General features: G+C 41.7%; 1 protein-coding gene across 4 annotated transcripts in view; it reads right to left on the reverse strand.

Annotated features, from left to right (window-relative positions):
* The window catches only part of pex11a (peroxisomal biogenesis factor 11 alpha), a 132,718-nt gene that overhangs the window by 40,811 nt on the left and 73,251 nt on the right, over nucleotides 1-18,656 (reverse strand). For 2 of the 4 annotated variants that reach the window (XR_011348659.1, XR_011348663.1), the window contains 2 exons: nucleotides 9,523-9,656; nucleotides 3,277-4,791 (listed from right to left, as the gene is read on the reverse strand). The gene's annotated coding sequence lies outside the window, so the exon portion shown is untranslated. Of the gene's footprint in view, nucleotides 1-3,276; nucleotides 4,792-9,522; nucleotides 9,657-18,656 lie in introns of those variants that run through there. The other 2 variants (XR_011348662.1, XR_011348661.1) reach the window with 1 other exon arrangement.

An 18,656-nucleotide genomic window follows, 5' to 3' on the forward strand; every position in this document is an offset into this window, starting at 1 on the left:
ACCTTGCCCCTTTCACCCTAAAGTCATGTCCTCTTGTATTTATCTCTCCTAATCTAAGTGGAAAGAGCCTACTCGCATTTACTCTGTCTACACCCCTCATAATTTTGCAAACCTCTACCCTCATTCTTCTACGCTGCAAGGAATAAAGTCCTAACCTGTTTAATCTTTCCCTGTAACTCAAATCCTGAAGACCTGGCAACATCCTAGTAAATCTTTTCTACACTCTTGCAATCTTACTGATATCTTTCCTGTAGTTTGGTGACCAGAACTGTGCACAATCCTCCAAATTTGGCCTCACCAATGTCTTGTACAACTTGACCATAACATCCCAACTCCTGTACTCAATATTTTGATTTATGAAGGCCAAGATGCCAAAAGCTTTCTTTACAATCCTATCTACCACTTTCAAGGAATTATGTATCTGTATTCCTTGATCCCTTTGTTCCTCCGCACTCCTCAATGCCCTACCATTTACTATGTATATTGTACCTTGGTTAGTCCTTCTGAAGTGCAACACCTCATACTTGTCTGCATTACATTTAATTTGCCAGCAAAGTTTGATGCCGAATTATAATAGGTGGATTATATTTGATTATATTTCATCAGGTTGAGAAATGAAAACAGATAACAACATAGACAGCTTCATCAGGTTGATTCCAGAGATGAGGAGGTTAGCCTATGAGGAGAGCTTGATTTGGCTGGGGCTGTACTCAGAGCAATTTAAAAGAATGAGAAAGGATCTTATAGAAATATATAACATTATTAAAGCCACAGGTCGATGGGTTGAATAGCTTTTATTCAGTGCTTCATTCAATATTCCTGTGATCTGACAGCACCCTTGACCTCTCCTCTTTTCCACTGAAGGACTCTCTGACAATTCTGTTCACATAAAGGAGCTTTAGTCCAATTTCTTTCCATAGCAGAGAGGTTCCAAACCTTGAGGCTGAGCAATTCTGGGCACTCTGCAGTGTTTTCTCCAACACTTTTCAAGGGCTGTAATTCTTTGAAACAATTTGCGAAATAACTGGTAAATGATTACATCTCAAACAGAAATTGGAGCTCCGCAGCCAGGCCCAATGAATCCACGTCTGGTCTCCTGCAATAAAAATTCCACCCTGATGGATTGGCTGTGAGCCTAATTACACAGAGAGAGGGGAGAAACTGAGACACGATGGCTGCGAATCACTCTGACACCAACTCCAAAACAGCGGAGTTTAATTGAAGGACAATTGTCAATTTACTCCATTACTCGATTTGCTGTACAACATCTGATATAATTTTAGCACTGACCCAGAGGTAGATGTAAACAAATTATTTTTACATCAATGACTGTGTTGTCAGTACCAACAGCTCACAGTGAGATGTTAACATAGTTTTAAAGCTGGGCTTGATTTTGGGAAATATTAACTTGTAAATATTTGTTTAACACTAAAAAATTACAATGTTTAATTGGATTGACTTGGCTGTTCAGACAGGGTGAAAATAATGACCCACACAGAAAGGAGGAAGGAAAACCTGTCTAAATTTATTTTTGTCTAATTTGCTTCCCACCTTGATCAGTTTACCCCAATGAACTCTAATGGTAGAAGATTTCATATTGAAAGAAGTGGAAATAAATCAGTGGCCCTCTCTAGTAGAAAGGAAAGAGCCAAAAGATTCATAAAAACATGAGCAGGAGTCGGCCATCCGGCCCGTCAAGCCTGTTCCGCCATTCAATGAGATCATGGATGATCTAATGATGGGCTCATCTTCACCTACCTGCCTTTTCCCCATATCCCTTAATTCTCCCACTATGTAGAAATCTATCCAACTTTGTCTTAAATATATTTACTGAGTTCACCTCCACTGCTTCAATGGGCAGCAAATTCCACAGATTGGGAAAAGGAGTTCCTCCTTATCTCCATCCTAAATCTACTATCGTCGATCTTGAGGCTATCTTTAGTTCTGGTCTCTCTCACCAATAGGAAAAACTTACCTACCTCTATCTTACCCATGCCTTTCATAATTTTACACGTTTTATAAGATCCCTTCCAATTCTTCTGAATCCCAGCGAGTACAGTCCCAGACGACTCAATCTCTCAGAATTCAAGATTATTTTATTGTCGTAGAAGAAAACAGAAAATGCTATATTACATGAAATTTCCTTTCACCTGCCATAAGGCAGACAAAGGTTCGCTAAAAGGAGAGGCTAAGTGTCCCCTGAGGTTTTTTCTCAACACTGGAAACTAGCACAATCGGCCTTCCATCATCTTTCCCAGCACAGTATTTAGCATGCACTATATACATCAGTGCATCAAGAGGTTTCTGTGAAGGGAGGTAGGTCATAACCTTTCACCTGGTCTGAAAGAGGAGAGGGGAGAAAACCAGTATAAAGAGATGAGGTGGAAGTGTGGGGCAAGAGCTGGCATTGAGGGGTTGAAAGGTAGGGGAGGAAAGAGTGGAAGTCATGACAGAGACTGGAGGGGGGGGGGTGATGTGGGCTGCAGATTATAGAACCTGATATGGGAGGGATGGTGGGGAGATAGGAACAGTGGGTGGGGAGAGGATGGGGGCCTGGAGGAGGAGTGTGTGGGAGATGGACAGTTGTGGGGGAGGGTGGAAACTGGGTAACTAAGGGTGGTGCGGGTTTGGGGAATAAGGATAATATCAGAGAAAATCTGGGTAGATCAGAAGGAAAGAGGAAATGAAAGGTGGTGGGAAGAATTCAGTGTTGGTGAACTATACTGATTCATTAATTAAGGAAAAGGATTTATTTCGTCTTGTTTGATCTGTTACCTTAAGACTGCACGAGTACTGAGGTTAATGGAGGTTACTGCCAAGAACCTGTATGGTGAAATCCCTTGGAGGATGGTACTAAATTGCACCCAATTGACCTACACCCCCGGTACATTTTGAAGGGTGGGAGGAAACCAGAGCACACAGAGGAAACCCACTCAGGCACAGAGAGAACATCAAATTCCTTATGGGCAGCTTTGATCCCAGGTTGCTTGCGCTGTAACAGCATTGCGCAAACTGCTACACTAACCATGACACCCTTAAATAATAAAAGGGGATTAAAAAAAAGTTTGGTTGATGTAGGATATTGACCAGAAGGTATGATTTGTGTGAATATATCAGGCTGTTGCTTCACTAATCTGTAGCACTGATCCGGAAATCTAATACCCAACCGTGAGTGACTGAACAGATCACTGACAATGTTAACAGCAGGTGGTTTATCTGGTATTATAGTTTTTCATCGCATTTGAATACAACTAAGTGATTTGCATCAGAAGACAGTTTAATCATCACCCATCTGTTGCTGTGGTCTGTAATTATACATACCAAGCCACATTCCTTCCCAAAAACATACTAGCTAAATCCTGCTTTTTAAATGAAAATGACAACACAGGCATCACAAATTTAACACTGTCATTTTACTCCTGGGTTTATTAAATCGACTAATTTGAATTCTCCAATAATTGTGATGGGACTTGAACTCATGACTTTGGGTGATGGTTCCAGTCCTTCACTGTCGTCAGAAGTAAAACACGAAAATCTACAGACACTGTGGCTGAAGTAAAAGCACAGAATGCTGGAGAAACTCAGCAGGTCAAACATTGTCCTTTATATAGCAAAGGTAAAAATACAAATTGATGATTTGGGCTTGAGCCTTTCGTGAAGGTACGGAAGAATGTGGGCAGGCATCCGAGCAAAAGAGTGGGGGGGGGGCGGGAAAGGAGGGTGGCCGCAAAGGCATGAGGTGATAGGTGGAGAAGGGAGGGAAGGGACAGCAGCGATCAAGGGAAGGAGGGATAGCTAAGTGAAGGGAGGGGGAAGGGATGAAAGAGAACTGGAAAGGGGAAGGAAAGGAGGGAGAGGAGCAGATTAGCAGAAATCAGAAAAGTCAATGATCATGCCATCTGGCTGGAGAGGGCCCATCGTTTTTAAAATAAAATGTAGACATACAACATAGTAACGGGCTGTTTCGGGCCATGATCCCGTGCCACTCAATTGACCTTAAACCTGCGAACATTTTGAAGGGTGGGTGGAAACCAGATCACCCGGAGGAAACCCACACAGCACAGGGAGATCGTAGAAACTCCTTACGGACAGTGCCTAGTTCACTGGCAGTGTAACAGTGTTGAGCTAATCACTACACTAACCATGCCAGCTCATGTATGGTGGAGGGCTGACAGCCATAAGCAAAGGCTGGAGCAGTTGGAGCTGTTCTCTTTGGAGAGGAGCAGATTTCCCAGTGATAATTACAATCAGGAAGGAGTGGCCAGGGTGTGAATTGAAACATTTTCCAGAGGTTGAAGCAACTAATCTAGTACCGCAGATGTAAATGAATGGAAAGAAAAGCCATTAGAATAAGAGGAAAATTACTTCCATGCAATGAATGGCTAGGATTTAGAATGCACTGCCCCGTAGGAAACTGGAAACAGTGCAATTAAATGTTAATAGGAGGAGGAGGAGGAGGAGGTAAAAGAGGATGCTTAAGTAAGAGAGTGACTCATTGGATTTATGCAAAAAAGGTCATGGACTGTCTTGGCTGCATTATCTTTCTGTACTCAATTATTCTAAAGAAAATATTCTATACATTTATTACATGTCTTTCACAACGTCAGGGCATCTCTTGAAATGTGGCAGCCATTTTGGGCACATGGTGTTCCAAGAAATAGCATTCTTGTAACAGCTGGACCATCTCTTCTGCTGAAGTTGGTAGAAGAAATATTGGCCAAAATCTTCAAAATGTTTCTCTGGCATGTCTTGAAGTCATTGGTGGGGACAGGCAGTCAACTTGTTTGACTTCTGGTGAAGAAGAGATCACATGCAAGATATCATATATCTGTCTCTGAGCATTTCAGTTTTGATTGGCTGCTCAATTCCTGGGCATGGAACTCTAATTCACAACTTTCTGATGCAGAAATCGACAGAGGCCACTTGTAGTCCCTCTAAAGATCAGGTTAAAAGGATGAGGTGTAACGAAATTCATCTGCCTCTAAGTTGGACATTAATAACCACTTTACCAGAGTTTTAAATGGGGAAATGGTTACGAGGTATTCATAATAAATTTGTTGAAATGGTTTTGTAACCTGAGCATTTGAATGATACTTACTTCCTTCTGTTTCCATGGCTCTACCAAACTAACAATCAGGCAAGATTCCCAAAGAAACCCAAACAAAAATGGACTCAACAATCACTATTTTTGGTTTTAAATTCACAAACAAACCAACTGATTTCCAGAGTTAACTCTGTGTTTTCAGTAGGGACCAGCAGAATTTTACAAGCAAGGGTAACTCAAAAAAGGTTTGAATTCTCCTGTTCTTTGCTTTCAGAGTTCCATCATCATCCCCTCTGCTCCGTGACTGGTGGGAAGCTTCTCATTCGAGAGGCAGATGTAAAGTCTGGCTGTTGACCTAACCTCTGCTGGATCTTGTAGACTCACGAGAATGTTGACAGGATTTCAGGGTCTGAGTTACAGGGAAAGGTTGTGCAGACTGGGGCTTTTTTCTCTGGAGCGTAGAAGATTGAGAGGGGACTTGATAGAGGTGTTTAAGATTTTAAAAGGGACAGACAGAGTAAACGTGGATAGGCTTTTTCAATTAAGAGTGGGGGAGATTCAAACTAGAGGGCATGGTTAAGACTGAAGGGGGAAAATTATAAGGGGAACATGAGGGGAAATTTCTTTACACAGAGGGTGGTGGGGATGTGGAATGAGCTTCCGGCAGACGTGGTCGAGGCGGGATCATTGGTTTCATTTAAGGAAAGACTGGATCGTTACATGGATAGGAGGGGACTAGAGGGGTATGGACCGGGTGCTGGTCAGTGGGACTAGGAGGGTGGGGATTTGCTACGGCATGGACTAGTAGGGCCGAACTGGCCTGTTCTATGCTGTAAGTGGTTATATGGTTATATGGTTATATCTGGTTATTGATCTTACCAAGTTCTACTGCTCTGAGCCAACTCCCACAAAAGACAACTTTATTATTCCAGTTGCAGAATTTTATCAAACATGCAAAATATTTTTAATAATAAAAGGACAATATGATAAAAAATACACTTCTTTTCCAAAATATATGCATTATTATTTCATACTTTTCAGACAAATGAAACCATATTTATGATAATGAATTGTTTATGATATTTCTCCACTCAATAATACATTAAATGGTAAGAAATTAACCACTCCAAGTGAATCTTGATAGACGTTGCTATTTTCATGGCCAAGAACTGTGATAACTAGATCAAGATTCAGGCTTTTTATGAGATTGGATGTGTTTATCTTTTGGATGTGGAACATCAACAGACTTGGATTTTAAGTGGAGAGAAAGAAAGCTATCAGATTTGTACAGCATAAGGCATCAGGGTAGATGTCAACACTTTTAACTGTGGTCTCTAATTCAATACAACTAAGTTACAGATTGTGATGGGTGATCAAATGTTGTCAATTATGTGATGCTATGGTGAGGAAATGTAGTTTAGTTTCAGGGTAAGTTTTGAATCACTGTGTGGGGGGCATTAAAAATGGCTTAAACTGTTTGAGGAAATAACATCAGAGTTCCCATTCATGGCTGAAGATGGATTTCTTCAGAGAGAGCTTTAGAGGAGATGAACTCAGTGATTACAAGGCTAGAAAGTATGGTTCAGAATCATATTTGAAGTCTGTCAAATTGGATGAGCTGAATAACTTCGGGATATGGAAATTTACCACAATATATTGAAAACTTTTTAGAGTAGGAGTGAAATGTGAGCAGTGCAGCCTTTCTCAACGGGCACCTTGGGGGCCACAGAACATTTAAATAAAATCCAATCACAGTTAGTCAATCAGCAGTCATGGTCTTTATCAGAATTATTTGGAATCAACATCACTTCTGTGATTGGGTCTTAAATTAATCACCTGCTTAATGGCATCAATCAAAATGTGGGATGGACTTACTGACAGGTGGATCATGGATCAGGGGAGCTATCATGATGCATCACAAAAGAGGCGGTCAATAAAGTTTAAAACAAAAGAGGCAGACAATAAAGTTTAAAAAAAGGAGGCGGTCAATAAAGTTTAAAAAAAAAGAGGCGGACAATAAAGTTTAAAAAAAGGAGGCGGTCAATAAAGTTTAAAAAAAACAAAAGAGGCGGTCAATAAAGTTTAAAAAAAAACAAAAGAGGCGGTCAATAAACTTTAAAAAAACACAAAAGAGGCAGTCAATAAACTTTAAAAAAAACAAAAGAGGCGGTCAATAAACTTTAAAAAAAACAAAAGAGGCGGTCAATAAAGTTTAAAAAAAAACAAAAGAGGCGGTCAATAAACTTTAAAAAAACACAAAAGAGGCGGTCAATAAAGTTTAAAAAAAAACAAAAGAGGCGGTCAATAAAGTTTAAAAAAACCACAAAAGAGGCGGTCAATAAAGTTTAAAAAAACACAAAAGAGGCAGTCAATAAAGTTTAAAAAACACAAAAGAGGCGGTCAATAAAGTTTAAAAAAACACAAAAGAGGCGGTCAATAAAGTTTAAAAAAAACACAAAAGAGGCGGTCAATAAAGTTTAAAAAAACACAAAAGAGGCGGACTTTCACAAGCTGCTGCAGATTGAGTAGAACTGGCACAAGCTATAGAACAGATTCAATACAAACAATGTAATCTATTACCTCCAAATAGGGCTTGAATTTTTAGTTTATTTAAATTATTGGTTCATTTCAGGGATATTTCTTCAGTTATTATTTTTGGCAAAATTAGAAATTTAATTTTTTCAATTTAGACATACAAGATGTTCCAGCCCACGTGCCCATACTGCCCAATTTACCCACAACACCTATATGTTTTGGAGGGTGGGAGGAAACCAGGACACCTGAAGGAAACCCACATAGACATGTAGAGAACATACAAATGTAAAATCGCCATTATCTGGAATTCAAGTAATGGGCAAAAAAAATCACAGAATTTAAAAAAAATAAATACGAAAGTTTAAAATTGGCAACCCCCTAGTGGTCAGTTCGCTAATCCACTCAACATGCAATCTCAGGCAACCAGCAAATTCATTTATCTGCCATCTATCTATCCCCATAAGTGCCAGATACCAGGGGCTTTTAATGTACCAGAAAAATTAAAGTGGACATATTTCATTTTAAAAATTTTTATGGACAAAAGGATCTGGGTTGCAGGTTGCTGTTGTGTTGAGTGACCTCAACCAGCTTTGGAATCCTTGAGGGTTCAACAAGAGATTGTACTGCTAATCACGAGAATAGCCGATTGAAGGAAGCTACTAAGTCCCAAGTGGCCTCAGGATAGGATGGGGAAATTATAGGGATGTTTTCGGAAAACAAGGCTTGCTCCAGGGGTCTATCCAGGTTAAAGAAATGATTATGTTTGATGTTCCACTGGAAAATTCAAGTTGCTTTGTGGAGGAAGCGAATGCAAAAGAAGCTTCTTTCACTTAAATAAACACTTTTATAGATCCCAGAGTTTCAAAGTATGTCATGTTAATATTGGGAAACACTTCTGCAGTCGGTTCTATACACCTATCCCAATTAATTCTGACGCTTACAGATGCTGTTTTGTACTGTTAAGCCCACATGATTGATAGGCAGTTTTTGACTGCTGGTGGTGTCATCAAGAATGTAGCCAGATGAACAAGAGTAATGATCCAGAAGCTGTCCAGGACCACAGCACAAAAAAATAGCAGGACTAGCCCATTCAGCCCCTCAACTCCACCCCACCATTCAATGTTTACAGCTGATCACCAGCTGATATGTCTGCATTCGTCCCATATCTTTCCCTTAATATCCAAAAATGCATTCACGCTGCTATGAAGAGACTAAGGGACTGAACCTCTACAGCCTTCTTGGCTAGAGAATTCCAAAGTTACACAACCATGTGGATGAAAAAATCTTCCCTCATCCCAGCCCTGAATGACCAACACCTTGCTTCAACATTTCAGGCCCGAGCCATTTATGATTTCAACTGCAGTAGCTACAGTTCAGATTCCCTGTTGACTGCACTAAAATTGACCTCGACTGCCTTCTCCCAGTGTCTACAGAGCTGCTCTCCGTAAAGCAGTGGGGATTCCATCCATGTAAAGGTATAACTTTTTTTAGACATACCACACAGTAATAGGCCATTTTGGCCCTCGAGTCCATGCTACCCAATTACACCCAAATGACTTATAACCCCTGTAATGTTTCGAATGGTGGGAGGAAACCAGAGCACATGGAGGAAACCCAGGCAGACATGGAGAGACCATACAAACTCCTTACAGACACCACAGAATCAAACCCCATACCCGATTGTTGGCGTTGTAACAGTGTAGCGCTAACCGTTACGCTATCCGCACTGCCCAGTGGGCATGGAGTGGACATGTGCTTCACCAAGCAACAACTCGAAGAGAAATGCAGGAAGCACTATAAAGCACTGTACTTAATACTTGCGCATTGGCCTGTAAGCAGTGATACAGGCCGATAGGTTTACAGTAGAGTCAATCTCAGTGAAGACAAGACTAGTTCAGTGCCCCAATACTTTTTAATTTTCTTGCCATAACACTGCAGCTTACCTGCAATGGACGTTCCATTGGAGTGAAACTGATCTTCGAATCAAAGAGAAACTAATTAGCTTGTTTTGTCTGCACATCATGACCAAGGACACCTGAACTTCAGTAGTACACAGACGATGCTCGCAAAAGGGTACCTATGGAAGAATGTGACAATTAGCCTTGCGTTTAATTTCAAAAAGCATAGGTCGTCCACCAATTTATCCCTATTTTACGACACTGCCCTCCAAGGCCCAAGGAAAGTATGGATACTTTCTGTACCTTGGATGTTAGCTATCTACCAAGGCACATATTGGAGATGAAATTTCCTGTCATCATTGTGTTAACATAATTTTACTGGCTGAGCAAATGAATGCATTAAGGTCAAGACCCCAAATCCTAAACCTGAGGTAGCTCACTGCTGTTGAGACCCAAAGTATATACAATGAGCATCTCAAAGCACAAGAGAAAACTGAAGATATTTTAAATAGTAAATTTTCTAAATTTTTTACCTTTTAAAAAATTTTAATTAAAAAAATGTAAATTTAGACATACAGCCCTTTCAGCCCATGAGCCTAATTACACCCAATTAACCTACAACCCCATATGTCTGAACGGTGGGAGGAAACCGAAGCCCCAGGGAAACCCACGCAGACATGGGGAGAACGTGCAAACTCCTTAAAGACAGCGCCAGATTTGAACCCTGGTCGCTGGCACTGCAATAGCGTTACACTATCCACTCCGCTAACTGTGTCTCTGCAGAGGTCCTCTAGATCCACTGTAAAGCAAAGCAAACCACTTTCAGCGTTTCTCGGGTCGACATCCCCACCATAGAGGCCCTCAGTACACTCAGCAGATCTTTTTGTCAATTCACCTTCCTGACATGTGATTGCTAAAAAGGACATTCTTATGTGAGCTCCATCGCAGCAAGAGACTACTAACTGGGCAATGAAAAGGCATCTTGAAACTTCTTGTATATACCATCCTTGTTGTGGAAATGACTGTGATGAATGATCTACAATTCCCAGGGAAGGGTGTGGCAGTAATCCTCTTTGCATGTGTTCAGTGAATTTAATATTAAAGATTAGCTTAAGTACCTCTCATCATTGACCTTCATCGCTAGAGGAATTGAATTCAGGAGTAGGGAGGTCATGTTGCAACTGTATAAGGTACTGGTGAGACCGCACCTGGAGTACTGAGTCCAGTTCTGGTCTCCAAATTTGAGGAAGGATATACTGGCTTTGGAGACGATCCAGAGGAGGTTGATCCCTGGGATGAAGGGGTTGACTTATGATGAAAGATTAAATCATCTAGGATTGTATTCGCTCGAGTTCAGAAGAATGAGAGGAGATCTTATAGAAACATATTATGAAGAGTATGGATAAGATAGATGCAGGAAGGTTTTTTGAGCTGGCCGGGGAAACTAAAACGTGAGGACACAGTCTCAAGATTCGGGGGAGTAGATTTAGGACAGAGATGAGGAAAAATAGTTTTTCCCAGAGAGCAGTGAATGTTTGGAATTATCTAACCAGGGAAGTGGTTGAGGCTGCCTCATTAAACATATTTAAAATTCGGTGAGATAAATTTCTACATGATAGAGGAATTAGGGGATATGGGGAGAAGGCAGGTAGGTGGAGTTAGGTCATAAATTAGATCAGCCATGATCGTATTGAATGGCGGAGCAGGCTCGATGGGCCATTTTTGGCCTTCTGTTCCTACTTCCTATGTTCCTATGTTCATTTGTCTTTAATTCCTACTCAGACAAATCTGCCGCTGGCAGTCTATATTAGGAATGAGACAGTCATGGCAGTATCTGGAACTTTTAAAATTTAAACCAAAAGAATGGACCCAACCATCACCTCAACTTCCAGGATAACTCAGCAAAATAGTGTTAAAGCAAGAAAATAAATTCTGTGCAGTTGTTTTAATCAATACAGGTTTGGGCATGGTAATTGTGGAAGTTACACTGTTTCTGCAAAATACAGACTCATTTTGGCTTTAATGCATAGACTCTGGGATGGCTCTTGGTCTTAGGTCTTAACTTTGGACAGCTGAGCTATGTCATGGTATTGTGGGTGTGTGTGATGGCTTTCCAAAGAGTGGTGTAGGATAGCCATACTCAATCTTTCTTTGACTATAGCCCCCACCTCCCCCAAAAAAAGAATTCCACTCAAAGTTTATGAGCCTCACTCCATAGAAACACTCAAGTTTTGGTTTCTTTCATACTTCTCCCCTGCCTACTACAGTCAAGCCTCCAGTATCTGGTACCTATGAGATTTGGTAAATGCCATGTAAGTGAATTTTACAGTTGCGTGAGATTGCAAGTTGCGTGAATTGGCAAACTATCCACTCAGGAATGCCAATTTTAAACTTTCGTATTTTTATTTTCTGTGATTTTTTTTGTTGGTTGCTTGTATTCCGGATAACGGAAATTTTATTGTATAAAAAAAATTATGTAACGTGAGTTGAAAAGTTGGCTTTTATTTACATGTGCTGTGGCCCCCAGGGTAGTGGGGGTTAAGTACGGCCTCCATTGAGAAAGGCTGGTGTCGGATTCCTATAGAAAATAAATGTGCAGCTGAAAGGGTTCGGCCCTGACTTTTTCTCTTTCTACAGATGTGTTTCCTTCACATTTCCAGTAGAAGCAGTTTTCAACATATACAGATGCTGGAAATGTTCTGCTGATCAGGCAGCATCTGAAGAGGGAGCACAGAGTTAACCAACAGGTCAAATGGCCTTTTATCAAAACTTGTACATCACTTCTCATGGAAGATCCTGTGTTTTATAGAGCTTGAACATAATTTCCCTGCTCTTGTTCTGCCTTTTTATTTTCTGTGATTTTTTTTTTGTTGGTGCTTGAATTCCGGATAACGGAGATTTTATTGTATAAGAAAAATTATGTAACGTGAGTTGAAAAGTTGGCTTTTATTTACATGTGCTGTGGCCCCTGGGGTGGGGGGGTTAAGTACAGCCTCCATTGAGAAAGGCTGGTGTCAGATTCCTGTATAAAATAAATTCCTATATAAAACAAACATCCTGGTTTGATGAATTCAAGCAACCGGCAAAAAAAATCAAAGAAAATAAATGTTTTTAAATTAAAAGAATAAAATAATAGGTAAGAACATGTAAGTTTAAAATTGTAAATGTAAATGTCTCCTAAATTAACACATAAACCTTTGGTGAAGATGGGAGCAAATATTCAGGTAGCGGACTGCCTTGGTTGAGCTTTGCTCGTAGCAGCTGTTTGAATAAAGTTGTGTGAAACAGTAATGGCATCACCCAGGATGAAGAGTTGCTTGATGCTTCTCACTGTTGGGGTGACTCTCTTAAAGTGTCTCCTCATTCCTATTTAGTGAGATTCACCCGATAAGAGGCTTAAGTAGTAATCTTGGGGGAGGGGGAGGTTAATTATCTATAATGTTTTTGCTCGTCTTTCGGGTGGCTCCATGGAGGGGGAGGGACCTGCAGATGTAGCGACGGTTAAATGTTTTCATAGAATATCACTGAAAATAAATAAAATGCTTTAAGATTTATATATTGAAGTTTGCTCAGTGTAATTTCAGTCTAGAATTTTTGTTCTTTATACAGTTTATTCTCCTTTCTTCTTTGGCTTGGCTTCGGGGACGAAGATTTATGGAGGGGGTAAAAAGTCCACGTCAGCTGCAGGCTCGTTTGTGGCTGACAAGTCCGATGCGGGACAGGCAGACACGGTTGCAGCGGTTGCAAGGGAAAATTGGTTGGTTGGGGTTGGGTGTTGGGTTTTTCCTCCTTTGCCTTTTGTCAGTGAGGTGGGCTCTGCGGTCTTCTTCAAAGGAGGTTGCTGCCCGCCAAACTGTGAGGCGCCAAGATGCACGGTTTGAGGCGATATCAGCCCACTGGCGGTGGTCAATGTGGCAGGCACCAAGGGATTTCTTTAGGCAGTCCTTGTACCTTTTCTTTGGTGCACCTCTGTCACGGTGGCCAGTGGAGAGCTCGCCATAATGCAGGTGTATTAACCGGGAAATACAGCTATCGGGCATCTACCAAACCCCATAGGTGCTGTGCTACCAGAGATTTTCCTGTATATACGATAATTTTCCTGAGCTTTAAAATCCTTGCAATCTTTAACATGTCTCAGAATATGCTATTGTTCAAGTAGAGCTTCTGGGTAACCCAATAAAGCATGAAATCTAGAATTCTGGTTAAATCCAGCCAGGACTGATGAAATGTAGATTTCCAGTGAAAAGTTAACTCAACTCAGCTACTGATGTGGGTGAACAGCAATTTTAGTGTCAAAAGAGCCAAAGTTTAAGTGTTTCCAACAATTTTTGATTATTTTCTATCAAACCATTGTTTCCATTTGAACCATACATCTATCCCTCAGTTTAAGCAGGGTTTGTGTTCCTCAAAAGTATTCTGTTGGACCAGATGAAGATGGGAGTGAGTTCAGAGCAGCGTGCTGCTCTGAACAGAGCATAGCTCGCAGCCTTTCTCAACAGGGAAGGCCACAGACTGAAATCACAAAATATTTTTATGTTTTTTACACAGTCAGTAGGAGAGAAATAAGGAATAAATGAACTAAACTTGACAGCTTCACGGGGAAGCGGGTCCATAAACTTTGAACAGGGACCACAGCCAAAAAAGGTTTAGAGTAGCTGCTTTGGAGTGAAACATACAGCATTTTTGTATATTGGGTACAGGCCCCAAAGACCAATTACATTTTAGCAAAATTAGTACATCCATCTTTTATAAATTGAGCAAATACTGTATTCCTGACATGAATGATTACCCCATGAACAGAACATATTGTTATCAGTGTCTAAATGACTTATTGAGAAAGGGCAGAGGGCACTTGCACAAAAAGGAACAACTTTGTTTTGTGTTTTCAGCTAATTCACCACAAATTAAAAACCTGCTGAAATCAGAATACACAACCCATCACAGGTCACTAGATAATGTTGTGAGAAATGATGGGCAGTTAAGTATCCAATCAGATTAGGCTGAGGTTGCACCGTGCCGCACAATTCAAATGTAAACAACTGACTAATTTGTTGGATAGTCTTTTCAAACAAGCAAGACGATAAAGGTTTGAACTCCCACAAACGGTAGTAGTTGATAGGTCAGTTATAATTTTCAAGCTTGAGATTGATGAGTTTATATTAACAAAAGGTTAAGGGATACGGTGCAAAAAATACTTGGAGGAAGGCGTGCTTGTGATAAAACCAAGGCCAATGCAGCCAGAATCCTTTCACAAGCTGCTGTTTTTGTAACCAGTGGCCAGCACAGATTTGGTTTGCTCCACAAGAAGCCAGCATACTGACGCTTAGGGTCAAGTTGTGAAATTCAGTGTCTTGCAGCAGTATCACAGCCCAAACATTCATATTATAATCCATCTTACAACATTACTATAAAAAATTAGTGCACGAAAAGTCAAGCAGTGCCTTTGGTTCTTTGATTATTCAGGAATCTGATGGCGGAGGGGAAGAAGCTGTCCTTGTGCCGCTGAGTGCTCGTCTTCAGGCTCCTGTACCTTTTTCCCGATAGTAGCAGAGTGAAGAGGGCGTGGCCTGGGTGCTGGGGGTCTTTGAGGATAGAGGCTGAATTTTTTAAGACACCGCCTCATGTCGATGACCTCGATGGAGTGAAGTTTGGTGCCTGCGATGTCGCAGGCTGAGTTAACAACCCTCTGGAGTTTATTCTTGTCCTGAGAGTTGGCGCCTCCATACCAGGCAGCGATGCAACCAGCCAGAATGCTCGCCATGGTGCACCTGTAGAAGTTTATAAGAGTCTTTGGTGAATCTCCTCAGACACCTCACAAAATATAGCTGCTGGCGAGCCTTCCTTGTGATTGCATCAGCGTGGAGGCTCCAGGACAGATCCTCGGAGATGTTGACACCCAGGAATTTGAAGTTCTTGACCTACTGAGGTCTCGATGAAGACTGGTCGATGGTTCCAGGAGAGGAAAAGGAAGAAAAAGCATTTCCTAAAACTTCAGGAGACACAAAGAGATTGTGGACAACCTGTTAGGTTAAGGAACATCTGTGGAGGCAAAGGGATGGTGAACACTCTGAGTTAAGACCATGGATCAGTGCTGACAGAGGATTGCAAAGAAGAATCTTGACCCAAAACTCTTTGCCCCTGCAGGTGCTGTTTGACCCACTGAGTTCCTCTAATAGTTTGTATTTTCCGAAAATAAAAAGGTCATACCCAAAAGTACAGATAAAAACTGATCGAGCTGTCAAAATTCCCTTGGAATAACTTCTAAATGTTATTTAGGATTCAGAACATATCGCAGATGGTGTTTATACTCGCTGTCATTTTAATCGTGTCAATAGTTTGACAAAGACAATACACTTGCAAGCATTTAATTCTTCCCATATTCAGCATCTTGGCCAAAGTCCACATTGAAATCTGTTTAGCTTTGACTGGATCTGATTCATGTTTTAGCAGCTGCCAAGCCTTCCCAGTATTGCAGTGGGACTTTCCTTGTGAAAACAGCACAACCTGGGGTTTGGTAGTGTTGCTACATTAGCACACTTCTTTCTGCAACCCAATGGCATTTATAATAACAGATTGCTTTTAATGTGGTTAAAATATCCCAAAGCATCTCACAGGAGCATTATCGAATAAAATTTGGAATTCCAGCCACAAACAGAGGCATAAACAATAGAAAGCTTGGCGGAAGAGGGAGCTTTCAATGGATGAGGAGGAAGTGATGGGGTTCATGGAGGGTACTCTGTAGCCTGGGACCTTGAGAGCTGAATATGCAGCTGCTATCAGGAGAAGGGACAGATTGTTACGGCTGTATGTTGATGAAATCACAATTGAAGTACTGTGTGCAGTTCTGGTCACCCAGATAGAGGAAGGCTATCATTAAACTGAAAAGAGCAGAAAAGATTCATAAGGTCATTACAGGGACTGGAGGACTTGAGTAACAAGGGCTGAATCCCTGGAGCCTAGAAGGTTGAGGGCTGACCATATAAATAAAACCACGACAGGAAGGTTAATGTGAATGGTCATTTCTTTTTTCCGGGGAAGGTGAGTCCAAAACTAGGGGGCATAGTTTTAAAGTGAGGGGAAATATTTAAAGGAGACATGAGAGGCAATTTTTGATATACAGATAGTGTTGGATCTACAGAGGAAGCAGAAGGAGAAGCCATTCTCACCACATTGGGGGGGGGGGGAACGGAGGGACTGAAATCCTAAATATTTAAAAAAAATTTTATATAGTTATGAGAGAAGTACAGAAGAAACCAAACTAAACCTGACTGCTTCACAGGGAAAGGTGCACATAAACTTTGAGCAAAGTCCTAAGGGGGTCACAGCCAAATAAAGGGTTGAGACTGGCTGCTGTATAGGCATGTGTAATGATAGACAACAGACTCGCCAAGGCAAATAGCGCCTTTGGAAGACTACACAAAAGAGTCTGGAAAAACAACCAACTGAAAAACCTCACAAAGATAAGCGTATACAGAGCCGTTGTCATACCCACACTCCTGTTCGGCTCCGAATCATGGGTCCTCTACCGGCACCACCTACGGCTCCTAGAACGCTTCCACCAGCGTTGTCTCCGCTCCATCCTCAACATCCATTGGAGCGCTCACACCCCTAACGTCGAGGTACTCGAGATGGCAGAGGTCGACAGCATCGAGTCCACGCTGCTGAAGATCCAGCTGCGCTGGATGGGTCACGTCTCCAGAATGGAGGACCATCGCCTTCCCAAGATCGTATTATATGGCGAGCTCTCCACTGGCCACCGTGACAGAGGTGCACCAAAGAAAAGGTACAAGGACTGCCTAAAGAAATCTCTTGGTGCCTGCCACATTGACCACCGCCAGTGGGCTGATAACGCCTCAAACCGTGCATCTTGGCGCCTCACAGTTTGGCGGGCAGCAGCCTCCTTTGAAGAAGACCGCAGAGCCCACCTCACTGACAAAAGGCAAAGGAGGAAAAACCCAACACCCAACCCCAACCAACCAATTTTCCCTTGCAACCGCTGCAATCGTGTCTGCCTGTCCCGCATCGGACTGGTCAGCCACAAACGAGCCTGCAGCTGACGTGGACTTTTTACCCCCTCCATAAATCTTCGTCCGCGAAGCCAAGCCAAAGAATGATGTTTAAAAGACATTTGGATATTGGGGAAAATGAGCAAATGGGACGAGCTCAGTAAGACACAACGTGGTTGATATGGAAGGAGATGTGCTGAATGAGGTGTTTCTATGATGCAGGACTGTTAAAGGTGGAGCAATTAAAGTTGGAAATGATGGAGAGGCTAGAGTGACAGAGAGCAGAATTGGTCCTAGAGTCTTAGGATGACACTGCACAGAAACAGATCCTCCTGAGTCCACACTGACCACCAAGGGCCCATTTACACTCATTCCACCTTCATCCCACTTTTATTCCCCTCATATTTCTTCATAAGAACGAAAGAATCAGGAGCAGGAGTCGGCCATTTGGCCCATCGAGCCTGCTCCACCATTCAATGAGATCATGGCTGATCTGATGATAGATTCATCTCTACCCACCTGCCTTTTCCCCCCATATCCCTTAATTCCCCTACTATGTAAAAATCTATCTCACCTTCACCTCCACTGTTTCAATGGGAAATGAATTCCATAGATTCACCACCCTCTGGGAAAAGCAGTTCCTCCTCATCTCTGCCCTAAATCTACTGCCCTGAATCTTGACGCTATGTTCCCTTGTTCTGATCTCCCTTACCAAAGTAAACAATTTACCTACATCTATCTTATCTATGCTTTTCATACCTTTATATGTTTTTATAAGACCCCCTTGCATTCTTCTAAATTCCAGTGACTATAGCCCCAGGCAACTCAATCTCTCCTTCATCCCTAGAATCAACCTGGTGAACCTCCTGCGCACTATCTTCAAAGCCAGTACATCCTTCCTCAAGTATAAAAACCAGAACTGCATGCAGTACTCCAGATAGGGCCTCAGCATTACCTTGTACAGTTCCAGCATAACCTCCCTGCTCCTAAATACAACCCCTCGAACAGTAAATGACAATATTCCATTTACCTTCTTGATAACCTGCTGAATCTACAACCCAACCTTTTGCGATTCATGCACAAGCACTCCCAAGTCCTTCTGCATGGCACCACACTGCAATCTCTTGCAATTTAAATAATATTCTGATCTTCCATCTTTCTTTTCAAAGTAGA

This window comes from Narcine bancroftii, chromosome 14 (assembly GCF_036971445.1).
Source record: "Narcine bancroftii isolate sNarBan1 chromosome 14, sNarBan1.hap1, whole genome shotgun sequence".
Taxonomy (NCBI): domain Eukaryota; kingdom Metazoa; phylum Chordata; class Chondrichthyes; order Torpediniformes; family Narcinidae; genus Narcine; species Narcine bancroftii.